This window comes from Phoca vitulina, unplaced genomic scaffold (assembly GCF_004348235.1).
Source record: "Phoca vitulina isolate PV1807 unplaced genomic scaffold, GSC_HSeal_1.0 scaffold1, whole genome shotgun sequence".
Lineage (NCBI taxonomy): Eukaryota > Metazoa > Chordata > Mammalia > Carnivora > Phocidae > Phoca > Phoca vitulina.
In genome coordinates, this window is record NW_022589704.1 from 2,039,904 (window position 1) to 2,048,025 (window position 8,122).

Genomic DNA, 8,122 nt, shown 5'->3' on the forward strand with positions numbered 1-8,122 from the left:
CTGCCTGTGTTCTCCTTTAGGATTTTGATGGACTCCTGTCTCACATTGAGGTCTTTCAACCATTTGGAGTCTATTTTTGTGTGTGGTGTAAGGAAATGGTCCAGTTTCATTCTTCTGCATGTGGCTGTCCAATTTTCCCAACACCATTTGTTGAAGAGACTGTCTTTTTTCCATTGGACATTCTTTCCTGCTTTGTCGAAGATTAGTTGACCATAGAGTTGAGGGTCCATTTCTGGGCTCTCTATTCTGTTCCATTGATCTATGTGCCTGTTTTTGTGCCAGTACCATACTGTCTTGATGATGACAGCTTTGTAGTAGAGCTGGAAGTCTGGAATTGTGATGCCGCCAGCTTTGCTTTTCTTTTTCAACATTCCTCTGGCTATGCGGGGTCTTTTCTGGTTCCATACAAATTTTAGGATTATTTGTTCCATTTCTTTGAAGAAAGTGGATGGTATTTTGATGGGGATTGCATTGAATGTGTAGATTGCTCTAGGTAGGATTGACATCTTCACAATATTTGTTCTTCCAATCCATGAGCATGGAACGTTTTTCCATTTCTTTGTGTCTTCCTCAATTTCTTTCATGAGTATTTTATAGTTTTCTGAGTACAGATCCTTTGCCTCTTTGGTTAGATTTATTCCTAGGTATCTTATGGTTTTGGGTGCAATTGTAAATGGGATCGACTCCTTAATTTCTCTTTCTTCTGACTTGTTGTTGGTGTATAGGAATGCCACTGACTTCTGTGCATTGATTTTATATCCTGCCACTTGACTGAATTCCTGTATGAGTTCTAGCAGTTTTGGGGTGGAGTCTTTGGGATTTTCCACATAAAGTATCATATCATCTGCAAAGAGTGAGAGTTTGACTTCTTCTTTGCCAATTTGGATGCCTTTGATTTCTTTTTGTTGTCTGATTGCTGTGGCTAGGACTTCCAATACTATGTTGAATAGCAGTGGTGATAGTGGACATCCCTGCCGCGTTCCTGACCTTAGGGGGAAAGCTCTCAGTTTTTCCCCATTGAGAATGATATTCGCTGTAGGTTTTTCATAGATGGCTTTTATGATATTGAGGTATGTACCCTCTATCCCTATACTCTGAAGAGTTTTGATCAAGAAAGGATGCTGTACTTTGTCAAATGCTTTTTCTGCATCTATTGAGAGGATCATGTGATTCTTGTTTTTTCTTTTGTTAATGTATTGTATCACGTTGATTGATTTGCGGATGTTGAACCAACCTTGCAGCCCAGGGATAAATCCCACTTGGTCGTGGTGAATAATCCTTTTAATGTACTGTTGGATCCTATTGGCTAGTATTTTGGTGAGAATTTTTGCATCCATGTTCATCAGGGATATTGGTCTGTAATTCTCCTTTTTGATGGGGTCTTTGTCTGGTTTTGGGATCAAGGTAATGCTGGCCTCATAAAATGAGTTTGGAAGTTTTCCTTCCATTTCTATTTTTTGGAACAGTTTCAGAAGGATAGGTATTAATTCTTCTTGAAATGTTTGGTAGAATTCCCCTGGGAAGCCATCTGGCCCTGGGCTTTTGTGTTTTGGGAGATTTTTGATGACTGCTTCTATTTCCTTAGTGGTTATAGGTCTGTTCAGGTGTTCTATTTCTTCCTGGTTCAGTTTTGGTAGTTGATACATCTCTAGGAAATCATCCATTACTTCCAGGTTATCTAATTTGTTGGCATAGAGTTGCTCATAATATGTTCTTATAATTGTTTGTATTTCCTTGGTGTTGGTTGTGATTTCTCCTCTTTCATTCATGATTTTGTTGATTTGGGTCATTTCTCTTTTCTTTTTGATAAGTCTGGCCAGGGGCTTATCAATCTTGTTAATTCTTTCAAAGAACCAGCTCCTAGTTTCGTTGATCTGTTCTACTGTTCTTTTGGTTTCTATTTCATTGATTTCTGCTCTGATCTTTATTATTTCTCTTCTCCTGCTGGGTTTAGGCTTTATTTGCTGTTCTTTCTCCAGCTCCTTTAGGTGTAGGGTTAGGTTGTGTACTTGAGACCTTTCTTGTTTCTTGAGAAAGGCTTGTATTGCTATATACTTTCCTCTTAGGACTGCCTTTGCTGTATCCCAAAGATTTTGAATAGTTGTGTTTTCATTTTCATTGGTTTCCATGAATTTTTTTAATTCTTCTTTAATTTCCTGGTTGACCCATTCATTCTTCAGTAGGATGCTCTTTAGCCTCCATGTATTTGAGTTCTTTCTGACTTTCCTCTTGTGATTGAGTTCTAGTTTCAAAGCATTGTGGTCTGAAAATAGGCAGGGGATGATCCCAATCTTCTGGTACCGGTTGAGACCTGATTTATGACCTAGGATGTGATCTATTCTGGAGAATGTTCCATGGGCACTAGAGAAGAATGTGTATTCCGTTGCTTTGGGATGGAATGTTCTGAATATGTCTGTGAAGTCCATTTGGTCCAGTGTGTCATTTAAAGTCTTTATTTCCTTGTTGATCTTTTGCTTAGACGATCTGTCCATTTCAGTGAGGGGGGTGTTAAAGTCCCCCACTATTATTGTATTGTTGTCGATGTGTTTCTTTGCTTTTGTTATTAATTGCCTTATATAATTGGCTGCTCCCATGTTAGGGGCATAGATATTTACAATTGTTAGATCTTCTTGTTGGATAGACCCTTTAAGTATGATATAGTGTCCTTCCTCATCTCTTATTACAGTCTTTGGTTTAAAATCTAATTTGTCTGATATAAGGATTGCCACCCCAGCTTTCTTTTGGTGTCCATTAGCATGGTAAATGGTTTTCCACCCCCTCACTTTCAATCTGGGGGTGTCTTTGGGTCTAAAATGAGTCTCTTGCAGACAGCATATCGATGGGTCTTGTTTTTTAATCCAATCTGATAGCCTGTGTCTTTTGATTGGGGCATTTAGCCCATTTACATTCAGGGTAACTATTGAAAGATAGGAGTTCAGTGCCATTGTATTGCCTGTAAAGTGACTGTTACTGTATATTGTTTGTGTTCCTTTCTGGTCTATGTTGCTTTTAGGCTCTCTCTTTGCTTAGAGGACCCCTTTCAATATTTGTTGTAGGGCTGGTTTCGTGTTTGCAAATTCCTTTAGTTTTTGTTTGTCCTGGAAGCTTTTTATCTCTCCTTCAATTTTCAATGACAGCCTAGCTGGATATAGTATTCTTGGCTGCATATTTTTCTCATTTAGTGCTCTGAATATGTCCTGCCAGTCCTTTCTGGCCTGCCAGGTCTCTGTGGATAAGTCTGTTGCCAATCTAATGTTTCTACCATTGTAGGTTACAGATCTCTTCTCCCGAGCTGCTTTCAGGATTTTCTCTTTGTCTCTGAGACTCGTAAGTTTTACTATTAGATGTCGGGGTGTTGACCTATTTTTATTGATTTTGAGAGGGGTTCTCTGTGCCTCCTGGATTTTGATGCCTGTTTCCTTCCCCAAATTAGGGAAGTTCTCTGCTATAATTTGCTCCATTATACCTTCTGCACCTCTCTCTCTTTCTTCTTCTTCTGGGATCCCAATTATTCTAATGTTGTTTCGTCTTATGGTATCGTTTATTTCTCGAATTCTGCCCTCGTGATCCAGTAGTTGTTTATCTCTCTTTTTCTCAGCTTCTTTATTTTCCATCATTTGGTCTTCTATCTCACTGATTCTTTCTTCTGCCTCATTTATCCTAGCAGTTAGTGCCCCCATATTTGATTGCACCTCATTAATAGCCTTTTTGATTTCTACTTGGTTCGATTTTAGTTCTTTTACTTCTCCAGAAAGGGTTTCTCTAATAACTTCCATGTTTTTTTCAAGCCCAGCTAGTATCTTTAAAGTGATGATTCTGAACTCTAGATCTGACATCGTACTAATGTCCGTATTGAGTAGGTCCCTGGCAGTCGGTACTACCTCTTGTTCTTTTTGTTGAGGTGATTTTTTCCGTCTTGTCATTTTGTGCAGAGGAGAATAGATTAATGAGAGAACAAAATGCTAGCAGGGTAACAACGTCCCCAGAAAATATACTCTAAACAAATCAGAAAAGACCTGAAGCAGTGGGAAAAGAAAGGGAAAGAGAGAAAAAAGAAAAGGAAAGAAAAAAAGAAAAAAGAAAAAGATAAAGATAAAAACAAACAAAAGCAGAACAAAACAAAACAAAACAAAAACAGAATGTGATCAAATATGATCAGGCTGGATTATAGATCAGTGCCACACACTAGATTTTGGGTGTATTTTGGTCTGTTAAAAGAAAGTCCCTCCCAAAATTTTAAAGAAAGAAAAACTTATATATGTACAAAAATAAGGGTTGATATGATGAAGGGATGGAATATGACTGTAAAGATGGAAATTATAAAAAATTTTAAAAAAGGATTTGATAAGTTGTTTGAAAAAAGAAAGAAGAGGATTAAAAAAAAAAAAGAAAGAAAGAAAAAAGGGAGAGAATGTGATCAGGCAGGGGAGTAGAAAAAAACCATACACTAGAGATTTAGAGTATATTTTGATCTGTTAGAAGAAACTATCTCAAGATTTTAAAGAGAGAACAACTTATATATATATGCCAAAAATACGGGTAACTACTATGAAGGGATAGAATATGACTTTAAAAATGAAAAATAAAAATGTTTTTTTTTAAAAAAGGGATTGATAAGATGTTGGTTGAAAAAGGGAAAAAGAAAAATTCAAAAAAAAAGAAAAAAGGAAAAAAGAAAAAAAGACAGTTAAAAAAAATAATTAACTTTGAAAGACTAAAGAATCATGGTAAAAAAGCCATGAATTCTATGTGCAGTGTTCCCCTAGCGCTGGAGTTCTGCCGTTCTCATTGATCGGTAAACCTGGTCTTGGCTGGCTGTTCTCGCTGATCTTCTGGGGGAGGGGCCTGTTGCCGTGGTTCCCAAATGTCTTTGCCGGAGGCAGAATTGCCCCGCCCTTGCTGGTCCGGGCTAAGTAATCTGCTCGGGTTTGCTCTCCAGAGCTTTTGTTCCCTGCAAGCTCTCCGTACAGCTTTGGAGGCGGAGAGTGAAAATGGCGGCCTCCCAGTCTCCGCCCCGGCGGAGCCGAGAACTCGGGGTCCCGCTCCTCAGCGAGCCCCCAGAGAAAAGCAGTCAGTCACTCCCGTCTCCCCGGTCTCCGGCCGCACTCCGTGCTCACCTGGCCTGTGACCGCGCCTTTCTATCTGGCACCCGACCCCGGGTGGAGTCTCCAAACCCAGCAGATCCCCGCGGTGCGCTCCCGCACCTCTCCTCCCGGGGGAAGAAGGTGAGTCTCCCCGGATCTGCCGCTTGTTGGGTCCCTGCTGGAGGAGCAGTGGCCCGACTGTGCCGCGGATCACGGTTTATGGCAACCCCGAGCTGAGAGCCCGCGCCTGGGCTCCGTCTCTGCAGCCGGCTTCCCCGCTCCGATACCTGGGAGCTCTGCCGCACTCAGGCACCCCCGGTCTTTCTGTGACCCCGAGGGTCCTGAGACCACACTGTCCCGCGAGGGTTCCACCCCCCACTTCGCCACCAGAGTGACGTCCCTCAGCGGAGCAGACTTTTAAAAGTTCCGATTTTGTGCTCCGTGGCTCTATCACTTGCCAGAAGCGGCCGTCGGAGGCCCCTCCCCCGCCGTCTATCCTCCCGAATATCGCCTCGGATTCACTTCTCCGCACGTCCTACCTTCCAAAAAGTGGTCGCTTTTCTGTTCAGAGAGTTGTTGCTCTTCTTTTCTTTGATCTCCTGTTGAGTTTGTAGGTGTTCAGAATGGTTTGATCCCTATCCAGCTGAATTCCTGAGAGGAGACGAAATCCAGGTCTCCTACTCCTCCGCCATCTTGCTCCGCCAGAACCGTAGTTTTAAAGACCAGAGAGTGGGGAACAATATTTGCAGTACACATAACCCATGACTCAAATCCAGAGCATATAAAGTACTCCTTTACATCAATGAGAAAAAGTCAGAAAGCCCAACAGAAAAATGGGCGAGATGCTTGAACAGGCTATTCACAACAAGGGCACCCAAATAACCACAAGCAAGGTACGTGGTCAGCCTCAGCCACAGGGACACACGAAGCAAGACCACTGTGTGATGGAGAGGCAAATGAGAAATGGCGGATACCAACGCTGGCAGGGATTGGGAGCCCAAGTTGGCACATGCACTTTACAAAGCTTTAGGGGGTCTCTGCTGCAGGGGGACATGCTCATACCCTGTATCCCAGAAACTACTTTCCTGGGTAGACACCTAGTGGAAACTCCCACATGTGTGCACACAGACACATGCACAAGAAAGAAACACCCACCAACAGTAGAATGGATACATTATGGCATCTAATTAAGTTCCAGAGAGCAATAAAGATGAATCAAGTGCTGGTATGCAACCTACCAGGGCTGAATCTTACAGACCTAATGGTGAACCAAAGATGTCAAACCCAGAAGAATGTACTCTGTACCTTTGCATTCATACAAATTACAAATCAGGTAGACGTAATGTTTTCTCTGGGGAGGGAGAGACAGGAGGTGACTCTGGATTGCCAGTCATGCTCTACGCCTTTATCCGGATGTGGTTAGCAAAGGTATGTTCACTTTGTGAAAAATCCAACCAGCCACACACTTCTGATTTGGTACGTTTCCATATGGAAGTTAAACTTCAATAAAAGAGCGTGTTTAAAATAATAAAAGAGGCCAAGGGCCATTTGGGGGTTATGGTTATGTAACTGCAGATATTCCAGGAAGCTCGTGATTAAGAGCATGGTCTAGAGACAAGATGATGTCATTCCATTAGCACACTGCTCTGAGAAAATGCAGTGATAGAAATAGTTGGATAATGTTGCAAGCCTAGTGCAGGGAGGGCGCTGGTGTTGCACTTACCCGTGGGGCTGGGGTGAGAAGGAACAGCTGCTTCAACCAATGGAGAGGCTCTCCCAGCAGGGGCAGCTGGGGAGAACACCAGGGAGAATGTGGGCCCCTTCTTGTCCTTGAGCTGGCCAGTTACAGTGGCGTAGCCTCCTTGAACCCTGACTTGGCCATATTAGGATCACGGGCATGTGGTCTTCGTCCCTCGTGTGTTTGCTCGGACTGGCTGATTAGACCACGCTGACCAATTGACCTCATCCAGTTCTCTAACCCAGTGGCCTGTACAAACCCACGTCTCAGGCTCCAGGCACAGAAACTCCCCTCGGAAGGAACCCAGCCCAGGATCGACGCGCACAGGGCTGAGGACCAGCAGCGGAAGGATGTGGGCTCTTGCCAGAGAAGGTGAGGTGCAGAGCTGGGCTGAGCTGCGCAGAGCCCACCAGGCTCCTGCACTTAGACTCACTTTGGGAAAAGTCACTCTCGCTATGGAAAAGGAGCAAGGAGGGCCTGAGAGAGGCAGGGGCTGTCTGCCACTGCTCCTGGGGCTCCCTCCCTGGGGAAGGCAGCATCGGGGTGGGAAAGAAGTGGGCCCCAACGTGAGGCCCCGGCTCTCTCATCTGTGTGACCTGTGGCAGCCCTGGTTGAGAAACCTTTGGGAGAGGCCACTCTGCCTTTTGCCCAGTTCAACCCAGGGGCTCCCGGGCCCTCCTGAAAGGTGGGGTCTGCCTGTCACCATGGGGCATAGCTCTGCTCCAGAGGCCCTGTGGGTGCCCTCTGCAGGGCATAGCCCCCACTCCTGCACCTACAGGGATTGGAGGCCAGGCCTCTGGGGTCCCATGGACCCAAAGCAGGTCCTTCATCCGCGGTCCCTGTCCCTTTCTGCTCGTATATTCAATCCCTGTCAACACAACAGCAACAACCAATTTTTGGGGGGAAAAGAAGCACATCCCACATAGCTCTCTTTTTCACAGTGCTTCGAAAATTGGCTGGAGCTGGGAGCGCGGGTCCTTGCTGGGTTTATGAACTCTGGATCATGTTCCAGAGAAGCTTCTTAGGGCCGATAATAGCGTTCCATAATGGAAACACTCTGAGATCAGTAGCCATAGCAGTTTTAATGGTGCAGTGTATAAAAGAGTTTTTAATTAGGCAGTGTTCACTGACTGTGCGGAATTATGCTCGGGTCCTAATCCTTCGAATTAAGTGGCTAATAATGAATAATACCTCTCGCTGTTCTCAGTAATAGTTGTGTTCTTCACAGGTCTGGCTTCTTTCTTTCTTTCTTTCTTTCTTTCTTTCTTTCTTTCTTTCTTTCTTTCTTTCTTTCTTTCTT